General features: G+C 48.2%; 1 protein-coding gene across 1 annotated transcript in view; it reads left to right on the plus strand.

The window, feature by feature from the left end:
* LOC129695747 (kunitz-type U19-barytoxin-Tl1a-like) overlaps window positions 1–12,573 on the plus strand; it is a 97,085-nt gene that overhangs the window by 390 nt on the left and 84,122 nt on the right. The window lies entirely within an intron of this gene.

Raw genomic sequence — 12,573 nt, forward strand, 5'->3', positions numbered from 1 at the left:
TGCGCTGCACTGTTCTATGGTAATATTCTATATGAATATTCAATGTAAAAAACAAATTCCAAAGCATTTCACAATTGAAAGTGAGAAAAGAATACAAGCTAACTGCTAAAAAGGGAGACTAGGAGGTACAAATGTTCCATGATAAAGAGTATTGAAAAATATTTTTATTTCAAATATATACTAGAGATTCAATTGGTAGATGTTTTTCTCTACGTTCTTTGAACCACCATATCAATACATTGTCTAACAAAATGTCAAAGCCATTCATGTTTCCTTCTTAAACAATACATTTATCATCGAGTGTGTAGGAAGGAACTGCAGATGCTGGTTTACACCGAAGATAGACACAAAATGCTGGAGTAACTCCGCAGGACAGGCAGCATCTCTGGCGAAAAAGAATAGATGGCGTTTCGGGTTGAGACTCTTCTTCGGACTGAGAGTCAGGGGAGGGGGAAATGAGAAATATGAAAAGATACCTGGAACAAATGAATGATTCAGATTCCGATTCAAACTTTATTGTCATTGTGCAGTGTACCAATACAAAGACAATGAAATGCAGTTAGTATCTCCCTCAGAAGTGCAAACACAATATAATGGAACAGTAAAATGTATAGACAGTAGCGGTAGTGCAATTTTCGGAGGCGGGGGGGGGTTATGCAAAAGGAAATGTCAAAGACAGCATCGATGGTCAACAAAAGGTGGAGCCCACAATGGGTTGGTCCCGATAGCTCAGCCCCTCTGTGTCTGGTGACAGCAGGGCACACAGAAGGCGGCGGGTGCCTGGAACGAGCTGCCCGAGGAGGTAGTTGGGGAAGGTACTATAACACCATTTAAAAGACATTTGGACAGGTACATGAATAGGATAGTTTTAGGGGGATATGGGCCAAACGCAGGTAGACAATATTCCAAATGTAGCCTAACCAACATTTTATAACCGGGGCAGATGCTTTACTCTTGACCGTTTGAACCTGCAGAGAATGGGAACACAGCCCAGCCCATCACAGGTTTGTCACTTCATTCCATCCAGTCCACATTCATACGGAATTGCATTAGGAAGTCTGGACAGGATGCCTGCCGTTCTGGCCATTTCCCCTTCTCCCTTCAATCTTCTGGGAGAAGATACAGGAGCTTTATAAGTTCATAAGTGATAGGAGCAGAAATTAGGCCATTCGGCTCATCAAGTCTACTCCGCCATTCAATCATGGCTAATCTATCTATACCTCTCAACCCCACTTCCTGCCTTCTCCCCACAATCCCTGACACCTGTACTAATCAAGAGTCTATCAATTCCTCCTTAAAAATATCCATTGACTTGACCTCCACACCTGTCTGTGGCAATTAATTCTACAGAGTCACCACCCTCCTCCTCATCTCCTTCCTAAAGGTATGTCCTTTTATTTTGAAGCTATGGACTCTGGTCCTAGACTTTCCCACTAGTGGAAACATTCTCCCCTCATCCACTCTATCCAGGCCTTTCACGATTCGGTAAGTTTCAATGAGGTCTCCCCGCAACCTTCTAAACTCCAGCAAGTACAGGCCCAGTGCCATCAAACACTCACCATTGTAAGCTCTGGATGTTCAGACTGAAGAACAGTTTCTTCCCCACTGTTATCAGACTCTTGAACCAATTACCTTTTTCACACATCCTTCCTGGAAGTGCTGCCAAGTATTGTAAAAAACAGAAAAGTACAGCGCTGGAACAGCCCCTTCAGCCCAGAACGCCAAGCACAATGCCAGGATAAATTAATCTCACCTGCATGGACATGATTCATAAACCATCATTCTCTGCATATCCATGAGCCTATCTAAACGTCTCTTGAAAGCCACTGTTGTAATTGCCTCCAGATCCAGATTCCAATCCAGATTCAATTTAATTGTCATTGTCAGTGTACAGTACAGAGACAACGAAATGCATTTAGCATCTCCCTTGAAGAGCGACATAGCAAACGATTTGAATAAATAATAATAAGTATCCGGGGGGGGGGGGGGGGGGGGGGGGGGGGGGTGGTGATTGGCAGTCACCGAGGTACGTTGTTGAGTAGAGTGACAGCCGCTGGAAAGAAGCTGTCCCTCGACCTGCTGGTTCGGCAACGGAGAGACCTGTAGCGCCTCCCGGATGGTAGGAGGGTAAACAGTCCATGGTTGGGGTGAGAGCAGTCCTTGGCGATGCTGAGCGCCCTCCACCAACTCTGCTGACAGTGCATTCCAATGTTATTGCACCTTTGTATGTTTTTGTACTATTATGGATTCTACTACAATCTTTGCACCATTCTGCTGTTTTGCATTTGTTGTATTCATAGTTGTGCTCATTGTACTTACTGTTCACTTTGTGAGGTTCATGCAAACAACGAATTAAATTTGGTGTGTATAACACTAAACTAATTTGATCTGAAGAATATTTTTTGCTCGAGGCATTTGCAAGAGCATATTGAGTTCTTCAAGAACTACAGCTAATTGCTTCCTGTAGGAAGTGGCCAAGGAGGTTTCTGTAAGGTCATAAGGCAACCAGTGATTAAGCTGCTGACAAAGCTCCAATGACCAACGTTCAATTTTGACTTCTACAGCTGAGTCTGTGGTGTTCGTATGAACTCTGTAATTATGTGCATTACCCCTAGGGTCGCTCGTTTTCTCCTGCATCCTAAAGATGTATCTGTCGATATGTCAGTTACATGTGGTACGTTGTCCCTAATGTGTTGATGATTTATATAAAATTGGGATGGGGTCTTGTGGGGAGGAGGTTCATGGGAATCTGAGGAGAATAAAAAAGGAGCTAGTGTATGATTAGTGTAAATGGATGATTGAAGGCTGGTGTAGACTCAATGGGCCAAATGGCCTGTTTCTGACCTGTATGTTTCCCTAACTTCAGCCTTTGAGAACATGCCTATGGTGGAAGCCTATTGACAATATCTACACTTATGTTGACTCAGGGAAAGCAGCCAACATAATTAAGAAATTAAGAATAATTTGCACCGTGGTCATTCTCTCGTCTCTCCTCTCGCAACAGCCAGAAGATACAAAAGCTTGAAAGCATGCACTACCAGATTCAGGAAGAGCTTCTTCCCCACTGTTATCTGACTACTATCTATTCTCTGGAGCGCAGAAGGTTAAGGGGGGACTTGATAGAGGTCTTTAAAATGATGAGAGGGATAGACAGAGTTGATGTGGACAAGCTTTTCCCTTTGAGAATAGGGAAGATTCAAACAAGAGGTCATGGCTTCAGAATTAAGGGACAGAAGTTTAGGGGTAACATGAGGGGGAACTTCTTTATTCAGTGGTAGCGGTGTGGAATGAGCTTCCAGTGGAAGTGGTGGCGGCAGGTTCGTTGGTATCATTTAAAAATAAATTGGATAGGCATATGGATGAGAAGAGAATGGAGGGTTATGGTATGAGTGCAGGCAGGTGGGACTAAGGGAAAAAAGTTGTTCGGCACGGACTTGTAGGGCCGAGATGGTCTGTTTCTGTGCTGTAATTGTTATATGGTTATATGGTTACTGAACGGTCCTCTCATAAGATAACAGTGTAGTTCTGATCTCCCAACCTACCGCTTTGCAGCCCTTGCACTTTCTTTAAATCTGTACTTTCTCTTTAGTTGTAACTTGCTAACTGCAACAATGCAATAATGCAATAACACCGTAACATTTTATTTTATTTATTTTTTAATATTTTTATTAGAAGCAATGTACAATAATATAAAACATGAATAACATAATACATTTCATGTACAACTTCTTGTTTTAAATTTTGTAGTAAAAAAAAGTAACAAAAGCAAGAAAAAGAGAGAAAGAATATTAAATAAAGTAGTGATATTGATAGTTCATGAAAAAATACACCGTAACATTATTTTATGCACTCTGGTATTTTTCTCTTTGTACTAGATGTTGTACTTGTCTATGACTTGATTGTGTGCATATATAATATGATTTGACTGGATAGCACAAACAAAGTTTTTCTCTTTATCTTGGTACAAAGAAATATTGCATGTTCCACTGCGGTTGATGTCATTTCAGAAGATGGTTAAAAAGGTACTTGGAAAATCAGGTATCCTGCTTACTAAGATGGATTTCACATTCGGTCTTAGAGCAGCAGTAATGCATGCACAACTATTCTTCTCTGGGCAAAACCTGTAGGAATGCAATGATATCAAAGCAATTATTTTTATAACAAGCTGAATGAATTATGAACAAGAAATACATTTCTAAATATTTCTCAAATAGAAGTTAATAAAGAATGCTGGATAATAGGCAAAGACAGATTAGTTAAAACAAATGTAGGTCCCTTGCAGTCAGAAACAGGTGAGTTGATCATGGGGAACAAGGATATGGCGGACCAATTGAATAACTACTTTGGTTCCGTCTTCACTAAGGAAGACATAAATAATTTGCCGGAAATAGCAGGGGACCGCGGGTCAAAGGAGTTGGAGGAATTGAGTGAAATCCAGGTTAGCCGGGAAGTGGTGTTGGGTAAATTGAATGGATTAAAGGCCGATAAATCCCCAGGGCCAGATAGGCTGCATCCCAGAGTACTTAAGGAAGTAGCTCCAGAAATAGTGGATGCATTAGTAATAATCTTTCAAAACTCTTTAGATTCTGGAGTAGTTCCTGAAGATTGGCGGGTAGCAAACGTAACCCCACTTTTTAAGAAGGGAGGGAGAGAGAAAATGGGGAATTACAGACCAGTTAGTCTAACATCGGTAGTGGGGAAACTGCTAGAGTCAGTTATTAAAGATGGGATAGCAGCACATTTGGAAAGTGGTGAAATCATTGGACAAAGTCAGCATGGATTTACGAAAGGTAAATCATGTCTGACGAATCTTATAGAATTTTTCGAGGATGTAACTAGTAGCGTGGATAGGGGAGAACCAGTGGATGTGGTGTAGCTGGACTTCCAGAAGGCTTTCGACAAGGTCCCACATAAGAGATTAGTATACAAACTTAAAGCACAAGGCATTGGGGGTTCAGTATTGATGTGGATAGAGAACTGGCTGGCAAACAGGAAGCAAAGAGTAGGAGTAAACGGGTCCTTTTCACAATGGCAGGCAGTGACTAGTGGGGTACCCCAAGGCTCAGTACTGGGACCCCAGCTATTTACAATATATATTAATGATCTGGATGAGGGAATTGAAGGCAATATCTCCAAGTTTGCGGATGATACTAAGCTGGGGGGCAGTGTTAGCTGTGAGGAGGATGCTAGGAGAGTGCAGGGTGACTTGGATAGGCTGGGTGAGTGGGCAAATGTTTGGCAGATGCAGTATAATGTGGATAAATGTGAGGTTATCCATTTTGGTGGCAAAAACAGGAAAGCAGACTATTATCTAAATGGTGGCCGATTGGGAAAGGGGGAGATGCAGCGAGACCTGGGTGGCATGGTACACCAGTCATTGAAGGTGGGCATGCAGGTGCAGCAGGCAGTAAAGAAAGCGAATGGTATGTTAGCTTTCATTGCAAAAGGATTTGAGTATAGGAGCAGAGAGGTTCTACTGCAGTTGTATAGGGTCTTGGTGAGACCACACCTGGAGTATTGCGTACAGTTTTGGTCTCCAAATCTGAGGAAGGACATTATTGCCATAGAGGGAGTGCAGAGACGGTTCACCAGACTGATTCCTGGGATGTCAGGACTGTCTTATGAAGAAAGACTGGATAGACTTGGTTTATACTCTCTAGAATTTAGAAGATTGAGAGGGGATCTTATAGAAACTTACAAAATTCTTAAGGGGTTGGACAGGCTAGATGCAGGAAGATTGTTCCCGATGTTAGGGAAGTCCAGGACAAGGGGTCACAGCTTAAGGATAAAGGGGAAATCCTTTAAAACCGAGATGAGAGAAGAACTTTTTTCACACAGAGAGTGGTGAATCTCTGGAACTCTCTGCCACAGAGGGTAGTTGAGGCCAGTTCATTGGCTATATTTAAGAGGGAGTTAGATGTGGCCCTTGTGGCTAAGGGGATCAGGGGGTATGGAGAGAAGGCAGGTACGGGATACTGAGTTGGATGATCAGCCATGATCATATTGAATGGCGGTGCAGGCTCGAAGGGCCGAATGGCCTACTCCTGCACCTAATTTCTATGTTTCTATGTTTCTAGGAGTGTAGACATATGAACGGTTTGTGAAAGAAGATGATTTTTAAATATATACTAGACTAAGTGTTGGGTCCCATGTTGACATGGGAGGGCTGGTCCCCCGGTGCAATATTCCACCTCTCCACTAATTCCAATATTGGTGGCCAGTGGGGGGGCTTTCTGGAGTGCTGGTATGGGTTCTTGGGGTGGCAGCTCAGTCCCTCAAGCCTGATCTGCTGGCAGCTCACTCACGGCTGGTGGGCTGGCAGTTGATTCCTGACTATTCCCTGAAATTCCTTTTCAAGCAGGATGCAAGGCCACCAAATTCAAATCCATGTTCCTACCATTTTAAGCAGGATGCAAGGCCACCAAATTCAAGTGCAGTTTCTGTAAAGAGGTGTTGAAACACACGATGTCTTCACAACTAGTTTTATTACTAACATTTATATTGATACACATTTGTGCCCTAGCTGTCCGTGGTCTGTCACTGGAGCTAGAGAGAGAGCTGGAGGTGGGGAGGTTACAATTATACTGAAGATAATGGGGAGTGGTTAGTAGTGGTGAGGTCACTATGTTAAAGGAACATGCACTGATCTACATCCTTCCCCTTGGAAAACAAAACATTACAATAATGACAGTGCGACCACGACTCATACGCTAGAAACAGACAAACGCGTGCACCGGCAGGAAACAGTTAAAACAGCTAAGCAAATTCCCCGTAACGTACCAGCGGTTTGACCAAGCGCCCGGACTGGGTACGCAGCCCACCCTCCCCCTCCTCCGTAGGAACAGGAGCGGAGGCAGGTGAACGAACCGGAGAACACGCAGGAGAGGGAGGATGAGGTGACCGGGGAGGGGAAACGGGGACAGCAGCGGGCAAGCGAGCGGGCAAGGCAGGCGAGGGCGGAGGAGCAACAGGAGACCGGGGCACAAAGAGCTGAGAAGGTAGAGTCCTGGGCATGCGAGGAGCGGTGGGCAGCGAGGAAGGAACCGGTGGGGCAAAAGGGGCTGCAGGTGGCGGAGCGGGCTCGTTGACCAGCAGCAAATGCTGGCGGGATCGGCGATAGATGATACCCTCGTAGTCAACGAGGTAAGACCGCGGAGAGCCGGCAGAGCTGACGACAACAACCAGCTGGGAGTGTCCGGAGGGGGACCACATCCAGACCACCTGGCCAGGGAATAGACGTGGAAGGGGACGGCAGGACTTGTCATGCGAGCGCTTCTGGATATCTTGTTTTTGGGCAATGCGCTCCTGGACAGCGGCAGGGCTGAGGACGGCAGTCCGCAGGGACCGCTGGGATACTGGGATCGGAGGGCGCGTGGTGCGGGACATGAGCCGCTGTGCAGGCGAGCCCAAGGCAGGGTCACGGGAAATATTGCGGAGGTTGAGGAGGGCCAAGTAAAAATCGGACCGAGAAAGTCTACAATGCTCCAGCAGCTCCTTGGCACTGCGGACGGCGCGCTCAGCAAGGCCGTTGCTCTGCGGGTACTCGGGGCTGCTGGTATTGTGACGAATGTTCCAGGTGGCAGCGAAATCGCGTAACTCCGCGCTCGAAAACTGGCTGCCGTTGTCAGACTGCAGACTCGCAGGAGAGCCAACGGTCGCAAAGTGGCGGCGCAGCTTCCCAATGACAGCAGCAGATGTGAGGGAGGGGAGTTGATCCACCTTGAACCAGCTGGAGTAGGAGTCCACAAGGACCAGGAAATGCTTGCCATGCCACTCAAAGATGTCAGTGGCAACTGCCATCCACGGCAGATCGGGGGCAGGCTGCTGTAGGTGCGGCAGTCGCTGCTGATGGGGAGAGAGGCTATTGCAGGCAGAGCAGGCGGAGACCCTCTCCCGGATGTCCTGTGCCATGCCGGGCCAATAGAACTGGCTCTGGGCCTGGGACAGAGTGGCCTCGGCAGTTTGGAAGTAGTGGTCCCGCAGCACGGCAGGCACCACAACCTTGTGGCCCTTCACCACCACGCCGTCGTGCAGCACAAGCTCGTCCCGGACCAGGAAGTAGGGCACGGCACCAGCCGGCAAAGATGAGCGACGGTCAGGCCAGCCACGAAGGATGACGTCGGCAAGCTGCTGCAGGGCAGGATCTTTGGCAGTGTGCTGGACCAGGGCTGCATCTGCTGGGAAGGCACAATATTAACGTTTAGCACCATCAGGTCAGACGATTCGTACGGGCGATGGGCAGTGGACGCCAGCGGTGCACGGGATAGTGTGTCGGCCACGAACATGTCCTTGCCCTTGCGGTACACGATTCGAAACGTGAAGCGCTGGAGCTGCAGCATCGTTCGCTGCAAGCGGGATGAGGCAACGTGGATCGGTCTATTCAGGATCGTGACCAGCGGCTGGTGGTCGGTTTCGACAGTGAAAGTGTTGCCCAGGATGTAATCCTTAAACTTCGAGCAGGCAAACACCACGGCGAGGAGCTCCTTCTCGATCTGGGCATAACGCTGCTCAGCGGGGGTCATGGTGCGAGAAGCGTAGGAGACAGGCAACTGCAGGCCATCGTAGAGCTGCAGGCAGGCGGCACCAAGACCGAACTTCGAGGCATCGCAGGTGAGGACGATGGGACGCTTCAAGTCAAAAAACTTGAGGGTGGGGGTCGTAACCAGTCTGGACTTCAGGACATCGAAAGCCGTCTGGTGCTTCGGGAACCAAGCCCAGGCAGTATCCTTCTTGATCAGTTCCCTCAGGGGCGCACTCAGCTCACTGAGGTTGGGAATGAACTTCCCCAGGTAGTTCACCATGCCCAGAAAGCGCTGCAGGCTGGGCACATCAACGGGTGCGGACATCCCAGAGACCGCAGCCGTCTTCTGTGGGTCGGGCTTCAGACCCTCAGCCGTGAAGACGTGGCCCACGTATGTGACCTCCGGGACGCGGAAACGGCACTTCTTGGAGTTAAGTTTGAGGTTGATCTCACGAGCCCTGTCCAGGACTTGGCGGAGGTGGAAGTCGTGCTCGGCGACGTCCCTTCCGTATACCAGGATGGCGTCGACAATGATAGCACACGGCAGACCGGCAAACAGCTGCTCCATGGTGCGCTGGTAAACCTCGCTGGCAGAATTGATCCCGAAAGGCATGCGGAGGAAACAGAACCTGCCGAAGGGTGTGCTGAAGGTGGTCAGGAAGGAGGAACGTTCATCCAGCGAAATCTGCCAGAAAGAGCTCTTGGCATCGAGGACAGAGAAGACAGTGGCTGGGCCAACCTGTGCAGCGACGTCCTCCACCGTCCGCATGGGGTAGTGCGGGCGCTTGATGGCAAGGTTCAGGTCCTTGGGGTTTATACAGATTCGAATCTCACTCTTGTCTTTCTTTGCAGCAACAACCATGGTGGAGACCCACCGGGTGGGATCACTCACCTCCTTGAGGATGCCCACGGCCACCATGTGGCGCAGAGTCGACTCCACCTTGTCCTTCATGGCAAAGGAGACACGATGAGGTGGGCGAATCACCGGATCGACACCCGGGTCCACGGCGATCTTGTAATTGCAGGGCAGCTTGCCCAGCTCGTCATCAAAACGATCGGGGTACTCACTCATGGGGTCCAGGGGGGTCTGCACCAGGTGGATGCCGCGGTGGAAGGAAACCAAACCGAGGTCCTGGCACGCACGGGCGCCCAACAGTGTGACATTCTCAGATTCCAACAGGTGAAAAGTGAGGGGCCGAGAAGTCTCCAGGACTGTGCAGATAAGAGTAGCCTTGCCGACTGGTACGAGCACGCCTCTCCCATAGGCATGAAGACGGGAGTCGTTGGGAGTAACCTTCTCCCCAGACCTTATCTTCTTGAAGAGGCTCACTGACATAACATTGGAAAACGCCCCCGTGTCGACCTTCGGCAGAAAGGTCGTCCCATTCACAGTTACATGCACTGAGGGATCAGCTATCAGTGCAGGTGCACCCAACAGTGAAAAAATACTCGATTCGTCATGGGAGGAACTTGTATCAGAATCAGGGAGTTCGTCTGACTGGTGCTGGGAACCGGCTGCGCTATCAGCCTCAGAAATGTTGTTTAGACTTCTCCTGGGAGCAGGAACAGGTTTTCCACGGGAGCGACATGCAGCAGAAAAATGATTTAGCTTCCTGCAGAAATTACAAGTCTTTCCCAGCGCAGGGCAGACATTAAATTGATGGGGGGCAAAGTTGCAGTTGGGGCAAGGACGCGGGCTGTCTCTCGTGGGGGCGGGTGATACCACGCTGGTGCGGCGGGCCATCGAACTGCCGGCGGCCAGCAGCACTGGCATGGTTAATGTCCTGAGCCGCAGACGATGCCACGGAGGCAACAGCAGCAGCCATGCGAGGGGCGTGCAAAGCCTCATTCAAAGTCAGGTCGGGCTTCCTCAAAAGTTCAGCCCTTAGTTTCTCGTCCAGGAGACCGTAAACCAGGACATCCCGGGTCATTTGGTCGGGGGTCACCGCGTCGAGGCGGCAACGCCGTGCTAAGTGACGCAACGAGGCAATGTAGGTGTCAATGTGCTCCCCGGGGCTCTGGCGCCTGGTGAAAAACTTAAACCGTTCTAGTATGCAGTTGGTAGGAATGTCACAAAGAGCAGTGAACTTAGCCATAAGACATACCGGGTCCCGAGCATCCTCACCAGTGTCGTACTCGAACGATTCAGAACGTTCCATGGCCTCCGGCCCAGCCAGGTTGAGGAGCAGGTGTGCCTCCACCGCAGGGCTGGCATCAGGATGAGCAATCGCAATGTAATGCTCGAAATCGCGCCGGAATACAGCCCACCGATGGACGATGTCGGAGTCAAACACCAGAACATCTGGTTTACGACAAGAGTTTGACATTTCAAGGCAAGGGTTAAAAACAACGAAAGGTGTGGAACAGGGAGAAAACTAAATAAAAACCCGATACACAGGAGGCGCAAAGTTCGACTATGACACCATGTAAAGAGGTGAGTGAAACACACGATGTCTTCACAACTAGTTTTATTATTAACATTTATATTGATACACATTTGTGCCCTAGCTGTCCGTGGTCTGTCACTGGAGCTAGAGAGAGAGCTGGAGGTGGGGAGGTTACAATTATACTGAAGATAATGGTTAGTAGTGGTGAGGTCACTATGTTAAAGGAACATGCACTGATCTACAGTTTCCGACCATTTCAAGCTGGGTGCACTGCCACCGAATTCAAGTGCAGTTTCATACCACTTCAAGCAGGTGCAAGGCCACCAAATTCAAGTGTAGTTTCATACCACTTCAACGTCACCAAATTTAGTGCAGTTTCATACCACTTTCAACAGGGTGCAAGGCCACCAAATTCAGTGCAGTTTCATACCACTTCAAGCAGGATGCAATGCCGCTAACTTCAAGCGCAGTTTTATTCCATTTCAAGCTGGGTGCATGGCCACCAAATTCAAATGCAGCTTCATACCATTTCATGCAGGGTGAAACCACTATAAAACTACACAAAACACCAAACTCACACTTCAGTACTCATTCAGTGTGTTCAGTTGATTCATAGCTCAGACAGAGTCATGACCTTCCAGGGTTTATAACCCTTCCCCCCCCCCCCCCCCCCCACCGGAAAAGTTGTGGCTTTCATGGAGTGATTGACAGGAGAGAGATTCTCAACATTTTTTTAAAAACTAATAACACTTTTATTTTTCATTGATGGGAAGAATCAATATACAGTGCAAACATGAAGTAAGTGCATTTGCAGTAGTGCCTTTAACTACAAGCCAAAGCACCCAAGCCACCATTTGCAGTAAGTAGTGCGTTTCAACTTCATGCCACCATTTGCAGTAAGTGGTGCCTTTCAACTTCAAGCAAATGCACCCACGCCACCATTTGCAGCAATGCCTTTTAACTTCAAGCCATTGCATCCAAGCCACCATTTGCAGTTAGTGCCTTTCAACTTCAAGCCACACCCAAGCCACACCCAAGCCACCATTAGCAGTAAGAGGTGCCATTCCACTTCAAGTCAAAGCTCCCTAGCCACCATTTGCAGTAAGTAGTGCCTTTCAACTTCAAGCCCAAGCAACCAAGCCACCATTTACAGTAATAGTGCCTTTCAACTTCATGCTACCATTAGCAGTAAATAGTGCCTTTCAACTTCAAGCCAATTCACCCAAGCCACCATTTGCAGTAAGTAGTGCCTTTCAACTTCAAGCCAAAGCACCCAAACAACCATTTGCAGGTAGAGCCTTTTACTTTAAACAAACCATATTTTCATTTTCAAACCACATTAAGGGTACTCACAGTTGTGTAGACATTTGTTCAGTGTTATTCAGAGCTCAGAGAGACGTGACCCTTGGCTTCATCCATCTTGCAGAGACTAAGTGAGGCACACCACTTACTGGTTTTATAGTCCCTCCCCCTCCCTCCATCAGGGGCAGCAGAGGGAATGGTGAATGTTTTTAAAACATTAATATCTCTCTGAATTTTAATCAATGGGAAAAATTCTCCGCACCCGTAAGATGTAGAGGGGCTCTGAGCGAGGTGGCCAAAAATGACGGCCGTAGGTGGCGGCGTTCTGTCGGAAATCGCAGCACAGTGGGCCAAAAGCGGTCA

The sequence above is a fragment of the Leucoraja erinacea genome, chromosome 1 (genome assembly GCF_028641065.1).
Source record: "Leucoraja erinacea ecotype New England chromosome 1, Leri_hhj_1, whole genome shotgun sequence".
NCBI lineage: Eukaryota > Metazoa > Chordata > Chondrichthyes > Rajiformes > Rajidae > Leucoraja > Leucoraja erinaceus.